Raw genomic sequence first — 19,010 nt, 5'->3', positions numbered from 1 at the left:
TGATAAGGTTAATGAGGATTTACCCAGGAGTGATCATATTAAGAGATACTATGGAACAGACTAACTATCTAAGCCCAGGTCACTGTACCAAATTAATTGCTTGAAGCAGAAGCCCTAATACTCCAGCTGAACTCCCAATCAGAGAAAGAGTGTCCCCGTTTGAACAGCACAGGTACTCACCTATGAGGAGATTAAATTATTTATATATTGGCACCAAAAAGTATGAACAGTGAATTTATCTGATTATATTTTTAAAACACAAATAAAGGGGGGTAAAAATATATAAGCAGTTCAGATGAATGATTTTAACAGAAATTGGGGAAAAAAACAAAATGATTTTTTTAAAAAAAGAGCCTGATACCAGTCCCAAGAAAAGCTATGTGAAAATATTATATTGCATAGACCTACTTTCCAGCCTTTGAACACTACTGACTTCCGAACAGAAAAAAAAATCATCACAATGAGAAATGACCTGTTTTTAAAATATGGAAACCTCGTTTTACATTCAAGTGACATAGAAAGTCCTGATTCACTAAAAATTTTCTGTGTAGTCAGTCTGAGATAGAGATATTTTAAGTTATATTTTATGATGCAATGTAGCATCTTGAATAATAAGGCCACTGAAATAGACACCAATTTGAGAAATCCTGCCTCTGTACCAGAACACTGGAAACAATTAGACAGGAAAAGTGGACATAGTGTCAATCCTTAAGGAAGCCTCTGCACGAATTCCACAGATTCCATCTGGAATTGGTCCTTAGGCATCTAAAAGTTATGAATGCATATTGAACAATTTGGTATCCATAAAACTAATCACATTCCCATGGAGATGCTCCTATATAGGGGCATTAAATACTTTGCCTCATTATGGACACCTGCCTTTGTGTTCACCTCCCTACAAGTATGGTTAGCTCACTGGATCTTAAATTCTTGCAATCATTTGATTGATCTTTGATTCCAGGATGAAGACCAAATCAATGACTTGCACATGCAAATATAGGCATAGTCTTCTTTATTTAACAGGAAAAAATAACTATTCTAATGAGGGAAAGAGTTGCAAAGAAAGAAGAAAAGGTAACATATCTTGCTTTCCAGCAGTGATTTGGGCCAAAATATTACTGATGCCTCATTAGTAAACTACCTTTTATGACCAGAACTATTATTTCACCAAAGAAAGAGACAGAGATATTCCTGCAACATGACCACTCTTGCTGTAATATAGACATGCCCTTAGCACAGACTTTAATCCCTCTGGCTGAAATACAGACACACCCTTGATACATACTTTTAATCCCAAATAGTGATGGTAAAGTTTATTTGTAGAAGGAAGCACCCACATTTGAAAGTGATGTCTACTAGAGAGGCAGACAAAGTGATGAATCAGAGAAAGATTTGAAAGAATAGGGTATGCCCAACTCTCCAGAGAACAGAGAGAAAAGAGAGGCTACTTAAGAGAGCAGCACAGAAAGAGAGAAGATGACAGAGGGAAGTTTCAGAGGGACAGTTGTACAGAGACAAGTTGCAGAGAAAGAACAAGTTAGACACAGGTAATGACAGAACAAGCCAGAGAATGGGAAGGATCCAGAAGATTAGAACCTATTGCCAAAGTTAGTATGAGGCCAATCAGAGTGACTCAGTCAAAAGCTAAATGAAGCCAGTTTGAATCTGTCTTCATGGAGAGAAATTTTGAGCCAGAACACAGGAGTTAACTAGCCAACCAGAGTTCATAAAGAGCTAGGAAGGGTGAGCTTATTCAGTAATAAATGTCAGAGGCTGAAAACACTATAATCCTAGATAAGATTATACTGAGGCTAGGACCTTCCAGAACCAGGCATAGGTTTTACATATATGATAATTGTATATGATTTATATGTGCGTATATATACTGTGTACACACACACACACATATATATATATATACATATATATATATATATGGATATATAGTATCTTTAATTATTATCTGTTATAAGTTAGAGAGAAATAAGGGAAAGGATGAAAATATATAGTATCTCATCTTCCATTCTTATCTACCTGAATATAATTTCATTAAAGCCTAAAGTTCTCTAGGCCTAAGATAGAAGGTGCAAGGTGACTGTAGCTGACTTCCATTTAGAATTTGAGCATGATTCCTTTGCCACCTAGGGGTTTAGAATTTATAAGGGTGAAACTCCATTCAAAACAACTAGAGGACTGTAGTAATTGATAGTCAGATTTATCTTCAGACAAAATCTCCACAAATAAAGGAAAGTGTTAAGAAAACAAAGTAAGTCTGCCTATACAGGCAAGATATTAAAAGTCAACTAAATTAGAAGGCTGAAACTGGAAAGACATGTTACAAATGCTCTAAAGGGAATGTAGTTCATCCTGACACCTCACAAGTCTCAGTATCCCATACGCTTTGCCCCCCTCCCCACAAGAAGGAAAAAAGTGACCAGTACACGTCAGCCTACATGAAGAGAGCAGACACTCTTGGATGTCAGGGAACTTCAGTCAAATGTCAATCAAGAGAATACTAAGCTATCCAGAGATTTGGCTGGATCATTGCCAGTCACTACTATGACTGATATCTTTTTCTTCAGACATCGAAACATTGGAAAATAAAAGGAAAACATGCCTGGCTACTGCCTCTTCAACAGCTTTGCAATTTTTCTAGGATCAGTCTTTCTTCTCTTCTTAGCTTCCTAATCTCCAAGCAAAGTGATAGCTTCTCCTGGCCTAAAGAACACTGTCTCTGCTTACTAATTCCAGAATCACTGGTTCTTTAATTGTTTGCTGCCGGGAATAAGTCAGTAGATGTTAGTTAACTATAAGACTCGCTAGGAAACCCTGTTTCTCTCCTCTTTCCCTTCAATCTTTCTAGGTGGCACAGACATTGCAAGCATATGCTGCTAATAATAGTAGCCTGTGAAGCTTTCCTGTAGACTCTATATGTAATCAGCATCATTTTTCACCCAGATTCACTGTCCTAGTTAGTTCTGCCAACTTGACACAGACAAGAATCACCTCAGAAGGGAGTTTCAGTAAAGGGACTGCTCAGATCAAATTGGCCTGAGGGCAGGTCTGTAGGTAAATGTCTTGATTGTTAAATGGTATAGGAGGGTTCAGCCCTCTCCATGAGATACCATGCCCTGGGCAGGTGATCCTGGACTGTATACAAAAGCTATTCAAGCATGACTGTGAAAATCCGCTAGCAAACAGCATCCTCCATGGTTCCTGCCATTCTTTCTTGGCTGTGAAGTGAGTACTTTGGTCAGATATAATGCTTTGTAGAATAGAAAACATGCTTGCCTTCAGATTCCTGCCTTGACCCCCCTCAATGACAAAAAATAACCTGTACACAAAAATAAAGCTTTTATTTCCCTATGTTACTTTTTCTCATAGTGTATTGTAACAGCAACAAAGATAAAAATTAAAGTATCCAGTCCTTAACAGACATAACAGTCCCTTATGTCTCTATGTTCTTGGTCATGAAAGGTCTCTGAGCCTATTTGGAATGTTTAAGTAGTAGGAGAGGAATTTTAATCCAGCAATGTGACTGTTCTGATCACACCCTATTAGGTCTATGTGATCTGGTTAGAATTCGGACATTCCCTTAGTACATACCTTTAATTCCTCTGACTCAACTCTTTTAATACACACATTTAATATCATACAATGACATCCAAGTAAGGGACATAAACAAAGTTACAAATAAGAGAAAGAATTGACAAAGACAGAATATACTCAACTCTCATGTAAAGCTATTTAAGAGCAGGTCAAGGAGAAAGAGTTCTGTTCAGTCCACTGGGAGTCAGTGCAGTGAATGTAGTGCAGTGGGATTGAGTTCCTCCCTGAGTTCATGCAGTTCAGTTACAGTTCAGTAGAGGCAGTTGAAGCCAGAGAATGAATAGAAGCCAGAGCATTAAAACAAATTGCCAGAGTTAGTTTGAGGCCTAGCAGAGCAATTCAGTAAGAAGCTGAAAAGAGACAGATTGAATCAGTCAGCATAGAGAGGAGTTAGAGCCCGAATATCTGAATTGAACCAGCCAGCCAGAGTTCAGAAAGAACTAGAAAGAATAAGTTTATTCAGGAGCAAACTTCTGAGATGACAAATCAGGTAAGTAAAAGTTACATTTATAACCCCTTCCCTTTCCAGCAGAACAAATAGGGATGCAGCTTCAGTTGTGCTTCATAACTAGTAGTCACCTCCCCATCAAAAGTAGTTGTGGAAGAAATTGGTGACTCCCGGATTCTTTTACTCACTGGATCTCTTGAGATTGAGATATACAAATATATATACATATATACATATACACATACACATACACACACACACACACACACACACACACACACACACACATATATATATAAAATCTTTACATAAAGACTTTACATCTATTCTCTACAGGTATTGAACAGAGACATGCAAACCTAGCAAATGGCTTGTTCCCTTTCATGTGGATCCTAATAGACCCCCAGGCGATTTATCAGGGCTGGGGACATCCTGACAATTCTCCAGGCTTTCTTGTTGCCACTCTGCTATCTGTTCTCTGCAATGCTTATGGGAGATGTTTATGGAAATCAACTATAACAACCATGTGGATTAAGAGAAATCTAACAGATAAATTACTTTACTGTCTAAATTTTTGCTTACAAAAGGTAATCCATGAGCAGAAAGTTAGTAACCAAATTCTTGACCTCGGCTTTTGATGAGTTATCAGTTCTGGTGAATCTTGTCCTTGCCTTCACTAAGTCTAAGCTTCTTTTCTTTCTGTCAGAGCACATATTTTAGGGTTGTCTAACTGGAAGGAACACAGTATTACAGAAGTGTTACGTTCTCTATAATGAAAGGTGTGAAGAGAAAATCTGGGTTCAAGTTCTAGTTCACTCACATTCTGCTGTACACTTCACTTTCAGATCTTCCCCCTAACACTGACAAGGTGCTGAAGCTGGCCTTTGCTTCCATCTTCAGCATTATGCCACCATATTTTCCTCTCACTCACCCTTATCCAGTCATACCTGATTTTTTTCAACTCTTCATACAGATTGTGTACTGCCCTAACTCAAAGTCTTAATAGACTAGAGTAGCCTGGCTCCCCATTACCCATCACATTTTTGCTGTAGATTGGTTCTTCAGTCTCACAAACCTCAAGTGAACTATAATGTTTTCAGAGAAGCCATTTCTGACCCTCACATTGGTTTGTCTTCCTTCATTTTATATTTCATAGCAACCTGCACTTGAACTCTAGCAGTAAGAATGACTCTTGTGACCATTTCAGTGTTTATCCATTCTTCAGTGAAAATAGACTTCATTCTTCTTTATCTCTGTATGACCCCAATAGTTAACTCGCTGCAAGAAATAAGGTAGTCATTCAATACATATTTATTAACTCACTCCTTGTCTGTAACATCTGCTCTGTCTCCAGCAGTTATATTACATGAAAGAAATTTGTAAATGGCAAAAATAAATTTAAAAATGCTAGAAGAATTCAATTTACTACAATTACCTATGTTGGTCTGGATTTCAAAAGGCATAACTGTAGCCAAGTCTCTATATGCTAAGACTGTGATTCAGCATTATAATTGCTAGGCATCCAGCTAAGATGTGAGTATAACCCTCCCATACATTAATGGAAAAACATGAAGGCACAGATCAACCTCACAGCCTATGTTGGCATAGCAAGTTATTCCAAAACTTAATAACTTAAAATGATAAGAAATATTTATCTTTGGCTATTATATAAGGAAAGAATTTTTATAGAAAAGTAATTTAAGAGTGGATTTCCTGGGTATTTGTGAAGTTTGTAGGAAACCCATGAAAGGATACCAAAGAGCTAAAGTTTGAGTAAGGATAGAAAACCTGCTTCCAAGGTGACTCGATCATATGATCAACAAGAAGCCTCAGCTCCTGTCTGCAAGAGGCTCACCATGAAGACAGTATGGACTATTAAAATGTCTGCATAATGTGGTAACAGGCACTGGTCAGAGAAAGTCACTGAGAGGAAACAAGTGAGTACTCTAACAGTAACTAACAAAGGGTTCCATGGTTAGAACCATAGATCAACAAACAAGAGAATGGATTAATAAGTGGAAGCTATAGTTTCTGAAGTCCGTAAAAGAAAAAAAAAGAGAGATGCTGGATTAATCAACAAGACCACATATACAAATTCCACAGTCCTCTCAGAAAAAAAAGGAAAGTTTAAATCTACTGATTTAAACAAAGATAGTCATTGGTAGCAGGAAACAATGTTTGTGCCTGAAGCCAATGAAAATTTTCTAAACCCAAGTCTTCCTGAACCACTACAATAGCTGATAATTAAATATGTAAATGAATAGGCTATGTCTTTTATGTAAGAAAATGATGATGATTAAACATTTAGATGCTGTCAAAAATCTACCTCTTTGCCTCATTCCTGTGATGAAAATTTATAATTTAGCTACCTTCTTGAATGTTACAAAAATACAATACACAAAACAGGGGGTCTGAGTTTTCAGAACACCTGACTAATACAAGCCTTCTGTAATTACCATTTCAAAGTTCTAATAATAAGGTTATTTGCATTTTCTTTGACACTGCTTTTTTAGGAGAATTTCTAAATACCTGAGGAAATATTTGTAAATTTTGACTACCAAACAGCAATGACATTCAGAATAAGGAAGGAGGTTTTGCATACCAAAATTGATTGTGTTAATATTCAAACTTTAAACTCACTCCAGAAACATGGTTTGCTATTGAGTTTATGCTCTAATGAGCCAAAAAGTACAAATAAAATACAGCAGTGTTTCAACAGCAACCATCATCTCCCCAGTCAAAGAACAAATCAGAAACCCAGTGCTCCCTCTGCCTCACCATCCTGAGTAGATCCACCACTATTAGCTGGATCCTATCTCTCTGAATAACAGGGGTGGACATGGTCTTGTATAGAACCAATACAAGAAGGACTCTTTTTTCTCACTCACAAAACATCCATTGCATTCTAGATACAGCCTTCTTCCAGCTCCCAGTACAATCTTTGCCACTTTCTTCTTCAGGTTGTCCTAGCAAAATTGTCCCTCACTGAATCCATTGCCTCCTCAAGGAAGCCTTCCCTGGTTTTCAGTGAAAATTCATTTGTTCCATTAAATACATTATAATACTGTGTATCTCCTGTGTAAGCATTTACCAGAATTTCAAGTTTTATTCAATGGAGAACAATTAAGCTTGGATGGCCTCCACATTATACTCACTCTCATTTTAAGGGTACAAATGATGACAACTTTGCTCTTTATTATATCCCTACTTCTTGACATGCAGCTGATATTTACCAAATATTGATGGAATGTATATGTGGGGATTTCAAACGCCTACGTGGAATATAACTTAGACTGTGTGTGACATTGAGACACATTGGCAAAAGAAATTACAAAAGCAAAACCACACCATTTCTCTTGATGAATTCTTATACATTTATCAACAGCTGGGGTAAAAAGAAACACTTTTGGGTAACCTTGAAAATGGCAGTCTCTAGTTTACTTGGAAACAGAAAGTGATGGCTGTTCTTTCCTATACAGGTGGCTCTCTAGCATCTTATAGAAGAAAGAGAAAGAAAGATAAGGAGCAAAAAAAACTGTTATTGAGGAAGAGAATGTAGAAGACATCCTCCAGTATCCATAGGACTCCTTCCATAGATTAGCCATGGTTAGCTAACCTTTTCCCACTCAGAAACTATTCCCTTAAAAAGAAAACTAAGATGGTAGCACAGTGCCATGCCTATTGGTACAATTAAAGAAAATATATTCAATTCATACTTCTTGCAAAAGGGGGAAAGTATCATTTAAAAATTACTTAACCAGAAAATCCAGTGGGAGACTAAAAAGGTGTTTGTAGAACTTCATTCTGTTGAAAAATTACCAGCAGACACTTAAGGAAAGACATTGCCTATAGGTAGAAGCAATTTTTACATACTTCAACTCATTAAATGCATGTCTCTGCTTTCTATTCATTTTACCAAATTCTAAACATGAACTTCAAATTTGTATTAGGACAGTCATATATAAAACAAAAGAATTTTAATGAGTTTTCTACCCTAAATACCCAGAGGTACAAATTCACATTAAGGATTAATGACCTGTCAGCTTGGACTTAAAGGAGAGAAAAGACATTTTAGTTGCAGAAATTTAAAAATAAAAGAGACCAAAGTGAGAAAATATCATTTTTCCTTTTATGTCATAAAAATGACCTGACCTGATTTATTTGCTTTAAATTGACCAAAAGGGGAAAAATGTGTTAAATGGTTTGCTTTATGAACAAAAATTCATTCCAGGGAAAGTTTTAGGACAAAATTAGAAAGCCAAGTCAGAAATACTTCCACTCACTTAAACAGTGCAGCAGCACTGTCAGAGTCAAATGGAATACAGGCAGAAGCTATTTACATTTCAGGCTTAACACGATGTCAGCAATGGCTGTTGTAATGTTGAAGAAGTGCCTCAGACTCCTAGCCAAGCATGTCTGGTTGCAGGTGCCATAAAAACACTTGAATAGCTATTTCAGACCATCAATGCAATTTTATCCCTACTTTTTAACATCTTATCTATTTCAAGTAAACGTTAATGCTTGGTTTTCTGATTCATTTACACTTGATGCCAGACAAGCTTTATTTGAGGTGCTGTGAATCTCCTTTTTCCCCTTTGAATCAAGAAGCAATGTTATGACAGCAGGCGACAGAATCCAAAGGCTGAAAAGATCAAGTTGAATTTGAAACTCAGAACCTTCAGCATTTAAATAGATTTCAAATTTAGAAGCTTGCATTCTCTCAGCACCAGAGTGTTCAGATACAGAGACGTAAGGAAATACAATATACCTGTAATTGTTCCAATACCTTTTTCTCTATGGTTTATCCTACCTTCATTTCATGGCAGATGCTTGTATAAAAGAAGTAACATCTTCTAATGCTTTACCTTCAGCAATGGGCAATGGTCCAGAAGGAACAACATTAACCTGTCTGTATTCTAGTATCCGTGAAAACATCTGTGTGGTGGCAGAAAATGAGACAATGAAATAAAATCAGCCTGGGTCATATGTCAGGAAGGACTGCTACAAATGATGCCTTCTCAACCTTGCTGTGGTTGTCTATACAAGACCAAGCCAGTTAACATTCCAACATGGATGACAGGAGAGATTTACAATGGTCCACTGCTAAGGAGCTGTTATCAGTTGATGTCAGGATTAATTTCTTTATAGAGAGGGCAGCTGGTAGGCTAGCCAAGTTCTGGTGGATAGAACCCTAAACCTATGTACCTATGGGCAGTATTCGTTGGACTCTGTGGGTTATAAAATAGAAGAAGAAATAAAATCAAAATTTTAAAGAGGGATCTGAGGAGCTTTGGGAAGAGGAGGTAGGGAGTGTTGGAGATTGAGAAGAAGTGGAAGTAATCTGATCAAAGTATGTTGCACACACAAAAAAAATAAAAACAAATTTAAAAGGAGCTCTGTCTAGAATATTTAATAGAGTGGTGGGTATAGAAGATATTTGTTTCTCTACATTTTTATATAAATATTGTCATAAAGAAAGAGAATCATGAAAAAGGACACACCATGTGCTGTGTTTTAAAGCGATGTGTATCTGAACAGTCTTTCAAGTGGCATCTGTGCTGCAGCCTTGCTCAGAGAAAGGAACAACTTTGGAGTACATCATTAAACAAGAAAGTCCTAGGAACACGTTGAATTCTCAATAAATCTTTACGACATTCACAGCCCTATACCCACCAGAGTGCACATTTAAAGGTCTTCATGACATAGAGTTGCCCCACCACTTTCTGTCTTCCAGGTACTTAATGCAGTCACTGACAGAAGTGTATAAAAATCAATTTATGTTCAATAAAGTAAATGTCAATGGTATCTTTAAACATGACAACCCATGGGATAGTTTATTTCCAGATGTTCAAATTTTGATAGTTGATGACCTTAAATATTTATTTGAGCATGATCAAAAAGTTCAGAAATATTTTATAACATAATTAACTGAACGTGTTAAAGTTATAACATTCTTCAGCTCAAAAATTATCCATGGCACTCCTCTCCCTAGTATAAAAAGAGAAACTCACTATAATAGTCTGTTACTAAGATCTTCTGCAAACCAGTATTGAAGTACTCTCTTTTAGCTTGATTTTACCCATCCACCACTCATGATGTACACCCCAGCACATTCTTTGACTCCTTGAGATTGACTATACTTTCCTGCCTCTGACTTTCAGTGATCGCCTTTACCATTTCTGTGTGTGAACAATTAAGTCTGAATTGGGAATATCTATTCAGAATACAGTTTTGATGGTATGTGTGTTAAGACCATTAATGTCATCTTACATCCTTAGTCCAGGAATTCTACTTCACCACCTCAGAAATAACCAGAACTACATAATCCCTAGAGTATGCAATAATGCATCTTAAAATAGATTTAAAAAACAACTGTATACCTAAAGCCCAAAGTGAAAAGATTATTAAAAACCACTATTCATCCATACAAAACATTATTGGTTACCAGTATAAGGACATTAACATTTTTTTTAAAAAAGACGTTCATTTAAACAAACACAATAAGGGAATATATAAAAATTATCAGTGTTTCTAGGACTTCACATCTGAAGTAAAGCTTCCCGGCTGCTCTATATTACACAACTTCCACATATACGTCCTTAGTCATTAATATGTACTGAAGGTTTTTATCATATATTTTACAAAGATCTCTGCATGCTTCCATCCGAGAAACCTCTCCATGACTCTTAATAGAATTAAACTTTAACTTTTCTATGGTTCCACATCATACTTCCAGCTATTTCAAATTGCATTTTCTCTTTGATGTATTTGTTTAATTTGATTGCAAAAAAAAATTCTTTTAATAGATACCAGGCTGAAGAATTTCTAAAAACAGATCTAATTAAAGAAACATTTTCTATCTATAAATTAGATGCTACCTGTAATAGAATTTTATTTTCAACATCGCATTCCTTGTTTGGAGGGAGCACATCTGCTAAACGTTAGAGCCTCCATTAGAAACCAATTGTGGAGCTCACCTTCCATTGCAGCTCTACATCTGCAGTCTGTTTGATAACTTATGTCTTAATTACAGGCTGTCGTCCCACACAGTGTTGTATTAAGATTATAGAACAAGATGATAAAGTTTATAGAAGGCTTAAAAAGTAAATCAGGAGTTTTATCACAAGCACAGGAAGGAAAATCATGGTATGATTTTCCCAGAGAGCTTGTTTTGTTTCTGTCTGCAAAATGGATATATAGATGCTTTTTAAATTGAGGTTGTAATTTTTCACTTGACACTTCATTAATTTCTCAGTACTGTTCTTAAGCCTTAATACTTGTGATATTTTATATAAGTAAATATTTTGCATTCTTCATTTGGGACACTAAAAAAGGCTGTCATTTAGAATAAATAATATACAGCTAAAGTTGATTTTCAGAAAAATATTACATATTTTTCTTATGTGTATATTTTTTGAAATATTTGGGATAAATTTCAACTTAATAAATTATTAGTATTCGTATGAGATTTAAATTTATCATGGCCTTATCCACTCTTCTTTGCTAAACCAGGCAACTCTTGGCTGGAGAGTAATTGTTTGTCCAGAAATTCCACAATCTGGCTGGATAACCTTTCAAGTTCACCCTGAGGAACATTTCATTTCAACTCAGCAAGTAGTGATCTCAAATATCTAAATTCTCAGCATCTCTCCAAAGAAAGCTTTAAAAGAAAATAATCCACCAACGCTGATGCCAAGCCTCACCAGGAGCCCTAACCTCTCCCAGTTTCAGAGCCTGAATTCCTGCCAAATCTGTACAGGAGAATTACATACAAATTACCAAGCTCTGTTGTGCCTTATGGTTTTATTTTCATGCATTTCTACTTAACAGAAAAGTCAGAGATCTTTGACTTCCTGAACTCATTTTTTTCTAAGTATTTAATGCATGCTAGAAAAGCAATTCTAACATGCCCTTGTTCTATTATAGAAGGACAGTGAAGAAGAGTCATTCTGGGACTCTTTCTGGACATTAAGAGAATGACCAGATTTTCTCCTTAATAACAGGACTCCATATTGACCCACACATGTTTAGTGGATCCCCTACATAGCGTAGGCTGTTTAGAAATGCCATGCAATAAAGAGAATCATTTTCCTTATCTCCACTCCTCAAACCCATTTATTTTATAATTCTCATCATCGTTCACCTAGGAGTGTTAATAAGGAAACACTCCCCATGCACTCTTCCTGCCACTCATCACCCCTACCCTACTCTTCCTCATTTTACCTATTTGAAGTTTCTGTAAGAGACTCTCATTCTCTCGATCAGCATTACATTATATTTGCCTATGCTTCCTTCAGAACAGTTTCTCCAATTTCAGTGTGCTTATGAATCACCTAGACGTCTCACTAGGATGCATGTTCTGTTTCTGCATGTAAAATTTCAAACAGGTACCATAGAAACACTGAAGCTACTACATAAGGAACATCCATCCACTGCCAACAATGCCTTGGAAACAAAGTTCTATGTTATTTTTGTGGACATTCAAGAAATCATCCTTCCACTCCAGTTAATAATTGTATTATTGCTGTGCTTCTATGTTAAAATTCTTGATGATTCTCTTTGTCTTGTTATTGAATTACAAAGATAAACCAGTCTGTAAGAATAGCTCCACATACAGTCTCATCTTCCCTTCCTCAGTCCTAACATCTACTTTCTAACTGTAACACTTCTTGCAACTCAAGCTATTGTTCTGTCTAGGCCTTCATGTTTTCTAGGGTTCTCTACCAAAAGTGCACATCTAGTCTTTGCCTGAACTGTGTCACTTTTCTGGATATACAAAGATGCCAAATGTTTTCTGTGGAACTCACTATTCTTTTGCTCAGGACAATGCCCAGCAACCAATGTGGTCACCTGTCCCTTTTATAATGAGTGTATTTAGCCTGAGTGTGCAGATGCACTGATTTCTATCATATGCAGAGTTTTCAGTGTTCTCAATATTATCCTGTGTGTGTGTGTGTGTGTGTGTATCTATATCTCTATCGATATAGATATAGATGATATAGATATAGACATAGACATAGACATAGATAGATATAGATAGATATAGATATATGTAGCTTTTATAACATCATAAATGCTAAGTATCATTTACACCCTGAATTTAAGACAAAGCACAGAAAAGGTGCCTTTTTTAAAAAAATTGCTGAATCTTAGTCTAGAATCTTAATTGGTTTCATTCTAAACTATTTAGCAAAACAAAAACACAACAAAACCTTATGTTAGTGGACCTCTGCATTCCTTATATCTTATATCCCATATCTCATATCTCATATCTTATATCATGATAATGTCTGACAATCCCAAATTTAGTAGAATGATAGTAAGTTGTATTAGCATGGCCAGACATACTGCTGCACGCATATAATACCAGTATTTAGAAAGCTGAGTAAGAATGGCACCAAAAGGTCAAGGCCATCCAGAACTACAGAGACAGCAAGACCTTTTCTCAAAACTAAAACCAAATAAACAACAACGAAACCAATCCACTCCACAGCTGTTGCTGTGATCTCTTAATCTGCATTTTTTTTTTTTACTAAAATTGTTTCAAGTCATCAACTTTCATTGTCAAGGGTCAATATGTTAAAGGTTTTTTAAGCTAGCATATTTTTCTTTCTTGGCAGACCCTTAACATTTGTAAGATGAAATTTTTATTGATTTTTATTATCAATCAGTCCCTGCCATGGCATTTAGTAAATAAGCCAGGTACAAATGCAAATAAATGTAACATTTCACTCAGTATTTTAGGCAGTTATAAGCCTCCAGCCTTAAAACTTATTATGCACAGAAGAACCATAGAAAAACTTCTCTTCTGAAAATACTGTTGACATAGACCTCAAGTACCAGCAAGGTACTTGGCTGTGCAGTCTTTTGACACTGATTCAATAATTGTCATCATCCTATTAAAATGGAAAGCCTTTGCTAAGGATGTGAGCTTTTCTGTATTAGAGAGAGGATATCTGATGACCTGTTGTTTGACAAAAATATCAAATTTGAACATGTACGCAAAGAAAATACAGCTCCAATTAAAAGGTTGCAGTGTTGTAAAGAGAAATTTAAATAAGAAAAGTTTTCCCTAGTGCATTAGCAAAGCTTGCATTATCCAATACAGCCTGTTCTTTTTCTCAATCTGCATGATAAGCTGATGTGCAAGGCATTGTGTAAAAACTCATCATTTATAACATTTGCATTGCCCATCAGATAAAGAAATTCACAGCACAGGAAAAGAATGAAGCTAATGAAAGTACATTATTAGTTCTTGTTTGCCTATTCCTTGGCAAAGGAAATTGGGTCCCAAGGAGCAACATATATGAAAACTTTAAATACTGAAAGCAGTTGAGGAAATTAAATCCCACTACTTTAGTTAAGGGACAGTAAGAGGAGACAAAATTTCTCCACTCAGGGCACTTTAAGTTAGCACTACATAACTTTTCCTATGTTTCAAAGAGTCTTGTAATAAATACTAATTTCAAAGCTATACATTTTACTCATCTTTGGAAGCTACATAGAGCATCAGAAAAGCTTTGCTCTTTTCATCAGACATAGGCCCCGATATTTCCAACTACAGAGATTGTCTGTATTTAAATAAATTCATTTTGGTCTGGGATCCCTCAGGATGATATTTTCTAGTTCCATTCATTTGCCTGAAAACTTTATCATGTGCTTGTTTTAAAAGCTGAATAGCATTCTATTGTCTGAATGAGCCACATTTTTTAAATTCAATCTTCAGTTGAGGGGCATCTGGGTTATGAATAAAACTACTGTGAACATAGTTGAACAACTACCCTTATGGTATCGTGGAGCATCTTTTGAGTATATGCTGTGCCTTGAGGTAGAACAATATTTACCAGCAACTAGGGTGGGGGGGCTTAATCTGACTCTGTTACATGCCTGTAGATCCTGTTCCCCTCACTGGGCTGCCTTGTCTGGCCTCAGTGGGAGAGCATGTGCCTAGTCCTACTGTGACTTGAGGTGCCAGGGTGAGCTGGTACCGAGGAGGGATCTCCTCCTTCTCAGAGGAGAAAGAGATGAGGGATAGAGAAGGGACCCTGTGAAGGGAGACTGGGAAGAGGGTAGGACTTTGATCAAGATATAAAGTGAACAAATAAATGAATTAATTAATAGGAAAATTAATTCTTTCCTATGATTACGGTGAAATTGGACTTGATTCGGAGTGTATGATGTAAGATCACTTCCAGGTTTAAGAATTTGTTAAGTTCTGGGCAGGGGATATAAAGGACACCTTTGAAATTATTCTAGAGAAATCAAGCCACAGTAATACCCAAAAACCATGTATTCTTTAACTAATCTCTGCGTATGTCAGTTTAAAACATCACACTCTGTGCTGTCACTGAAAATAAACTTCAAATAGATACAATCTGGCTCACCTCAGAGACACATGCCGACTTGAGTCTGGTGACAACAAAAACTCAAGAGGCAAGGAAAAGACTTCAAGAAGCCTTAATGTCAGTCACAATATTTCATAATTTCAAGTGCATTAGACTGTTTCATTCATTCAAAGTATAACTAGAATGAAATGCTCTCTTTTTGAATAAAACATTTTAAAGATGTGCCTGCCTAAATATGTTACCCTACAGAAATAGTTTCCTTCCAAGGAAAACATACCCAGGGCCATCAACTATGCAGGCCCTGCACACAGTCTCTTCTACAGATAATAGAACCCATTGGATTCCTAGGCATAGTATTTACCACAGGATTGCTGTCATAAACCAAATATGAAATATCTAACTGAGGCAATCAAACTAGAAAGAACCTAATGTTTGCCATGTGAATCCTTACCTTCAGTTTCTCTGCATCCATTTTTTTTTTCTTGAATGAGGAATGTATTTCTAGTGAGGTTGAAGGAAGACAACAATTTGAGTTGTGGGACTATCCTCCAAACAAATAGAAGTTTGTATCACAATGTGTTCCATGGAGAAACTTTGAAAGTTTCCTTTGGGAAAGCCATTCTGTCCTCAGACAAGGGAATCCAGAAAGGGGAGAGAGGACTGTCTAAACCCCTAAGCTTCAGGGACTTGAGAAGTGTGATGCTGTGTTTCCTGGGAAATGAACGTTAACAGGAAGAAGCAATAGGAACTGGATGTTTTGATAGTGAGGGCTCTGTCTGGAATCAAACCACAGAATTCCCCAAGGTAGAAGGCACAAAGGTGCCTCCATACATGTCTGAAGAAAGGGAGTTAGTTGCCATAATGCTTCTGGGGGAAGACTAAACCAAAAGAGATTTTTTTTTCTTTTTTCCAACCGTCACAATTAACTAAGCTGTGCCTTAGAAAGTAAGACCGTTATAAAAGTGCATTTACCAAAACTCTGGTAAGATGCAGCAATTGAAGGAAAATGTCTGATTGCCCTATAGAACATGAAATTGGGGCTCTGAAGCACAGATGTGATCCCAAAACTCTATAAGCAGAGATAAGTACCAAATGTGGATTCTAAGTTCTCATTTTTCATTTGGATTATGCTCTCAGTATTTTTTTTTTGCCTTTATAAATGCCAAGATCCTTTTGCATGGATGCTTAATAAAGGTACAGAGAAAGTGCTTCCTTATGCCTTTCTCTTAAGAGAAACCTCTTGAGAAGACAAAAGTAGACACTCTAAGGGTAGCCAAAGGACATAATCACATAACACTGTTTTGAAAGGAACCAACCATGGTAACAGTGGCCAAGAATCTAGCTATCCTTGCCTTCTAGGTTTCTGCAAATGACCCTGAAAAGTACCAGTAAAGTCATGAGAAATAATTCAGTAATTCTCTGCTTTGAAGTGGAAATTTCCTATTGGAGTTCCACTCTTACCACTAACCCAATACTTAATGGACTCTGGAGGCCCTCTTCCTGAGAAAACAAAATCCAGTAAATAAGAGGAGACTCCACAAAATTATTTGATATTGGCAGCTGAGGAGTCAAGTAAACAAAGCACAAAATGATCCAATGCATCCCTCTCCTCCAGTTGTTTCCAAAATAAATAAATAGAGAGTGCGTACAACCTGTGCACTCTTCTTATGCATCTATAGTCAGTGACTAACAAGGTTTTCATTGTTGTTGCTGTTTAAGAAAAAATGGGCCACACTTCACACAGATAGACGTCTGGAATAAAGGAAAACCATGCTGCTTTAATGAACTGACGATCAGTAACACATCCGAGTGACACACATCATTTTCCCTTTCCATCAGGAGTATGGAGGAGACATTCAATCCTGTGGGAAAGCTACAGTGTTTACTAACTGAGATGCCAGCCAGGATTCCTCAGCTTGAGATATGCCTTCAGCAAGGTGTTGCCAACTTTCCTTGCAGTAGGCTGTTCTGCAGGCTCAGCCAATAACTGACACAGCTCTTGGCAGCCTTCGGTGAGAACTGTGAGCTGTGGCAAATACTGAAGAGAGAGCCAGCAAACCCACGTCGTCTATACAGTCATTCTCAGGCACCACACGAGTTCTATTTTTATTAACAGCACCACTTAGACTAGGCATGAAATTAATTTATTGCTACACTGATTTAAAGTAGTTGTTTTTTAAATGATATTTGCAATTTGGCTTGAATCTGTTTTGCTACAGGAAAAGAGGATGGCACATAGACAATGAACAAAAGCAGACTGCACAGCTTCTGAGTATGCTTGTCCTTGAAGTAAGCAGTTAAAACGATATGGTATAGACTTATACTTTCAGTGGTCTGGAAGCAATAAGAAGAATGGAATGTGGGTATTCTTAGTTCTATTCCATAAAACTAGGGATGACATTTCCAATGCCCTTTGCATATAATCTACCCTGTTCTGATTCCAACTGGCAGAGAACCCTTCTGGCCTTGGCAAACTGAAGAAGCATCACTTATTCATTTGGTTTGTAGCTGTTTGTTTTCCTCTTTTAATCTCAATGGCCCATCAATTTTTAACTAAACTCTCCCCAGGGTTTATAGTTCAGGCAAGCCAGTTAACTAATATAAATAACTCTCCTGAAGAATTCTTGGTACATTGCTAGCTGAGAACGGTGGTCCTTGTACATGCTGGGGAAAGAGATATAGCATCTTCTGAGAAAGTGAGTAGCCCTTCCCTTATCAAAAATAATCACTCTAAGACATTTTATTTCGTCTGCAATCATGTCTGTTTACACCATGTCTCATACTGTGTGTTATTGTTTTCTTATTGACCAGAGTCATAAACTGCTTCCTAAAGTCTTAGATGCTTCTTCACTTCTTATGAAAATAGTAACATTAGTATACAAGCATTTTAAAGTGGCTTTATGCTTTACAGATATTAATGTATTATTTTATTGCACATTCTAGGAGCTTAAGAAGGAATGTAAACAATCAACTGTCTAGTGAGTGAATATTGCCAAAGAGCTATGAAGATTCAGCTGCAATGACTGGCTATAACTGCATAAAAGAAGACTGAATTTTGTCCATAGAGGCACTTTTGCTTATACAAAGTTATCACATGGCAGCCTTTCATTCTCCTAACTAAATAATTGGAAGACTGAAAAGGAGAGAGAGCCCAGAGAACTGAAAGTTTAGAATGGGAGCTGACAGTGTTCTTTCCAATATTTGATAGAGATGTGGTTCTCGCTTGCTTGCTATTCCTGGGCTGGACTAATCCTGTCATAGATAAGAAAGTCAATGATCTATTCTTGCTTTAAAAGTGAGACTCAATTCAAATAAAAATCTAAACAAATAAATGTTATGAGGGTTAAAAATTTCATTAAGTGTTTAATAAATGCATACTAGGACCTGTAATTCATATATATGATATAAATGTATATAGACATATGTACAGATCAAAACATAATATCATATACCTTTACTATATATAATCATTAATTCTTTTATTTCTTGACAATTATCTGCAATGAATCATTATCTAGGTTTCTTGATTTGGCAGAACTCTTGTTGCATTTTTTTTCCTTTTCGTAGTGCTCCACAATTTTGTCTGTGTGAACTCATATGAATGCTTA

The 19,010-nt window shown here is 36.5% G+C and overlaps 1 protein-coding gene across 1 annotated transcript in view; it reads right to left on the bottom strand.

The window, feature by feature from the left end:
- The window catches only part of Nxph1 (neurexophilin 1), a 291,478-nt gene that overhangs the window by 145,010 nt on the left and 127,458 nt on the right, over nucleotides 1-19,010 (bottom strand). The gene's annotated exons all lie outside the window — the stretch shown is intronic.

The sequence above is a fragment of the Grammomys surdaster genome, unplaced genomic scaffold, assembly GCF_004785775.1.
Source record: "Grammomys surdaster isolate TR1022 unplaced genomic scaffold, NIH_TR_1.0 126091, whole genome shotgun sequence".
In the NCBI taxonomy this organism is placed as follows: domain Eukaryota; kingdom Metazoa; phylum Chordata; class Mammalia; order Rodentia; family Muridae; genus Grammomys; species Grammomys surdaster.
Note: the sequence above shows the minus strand (reverse complement) of the source record. Positions and strands in the feature narration are given on the sequence as shown.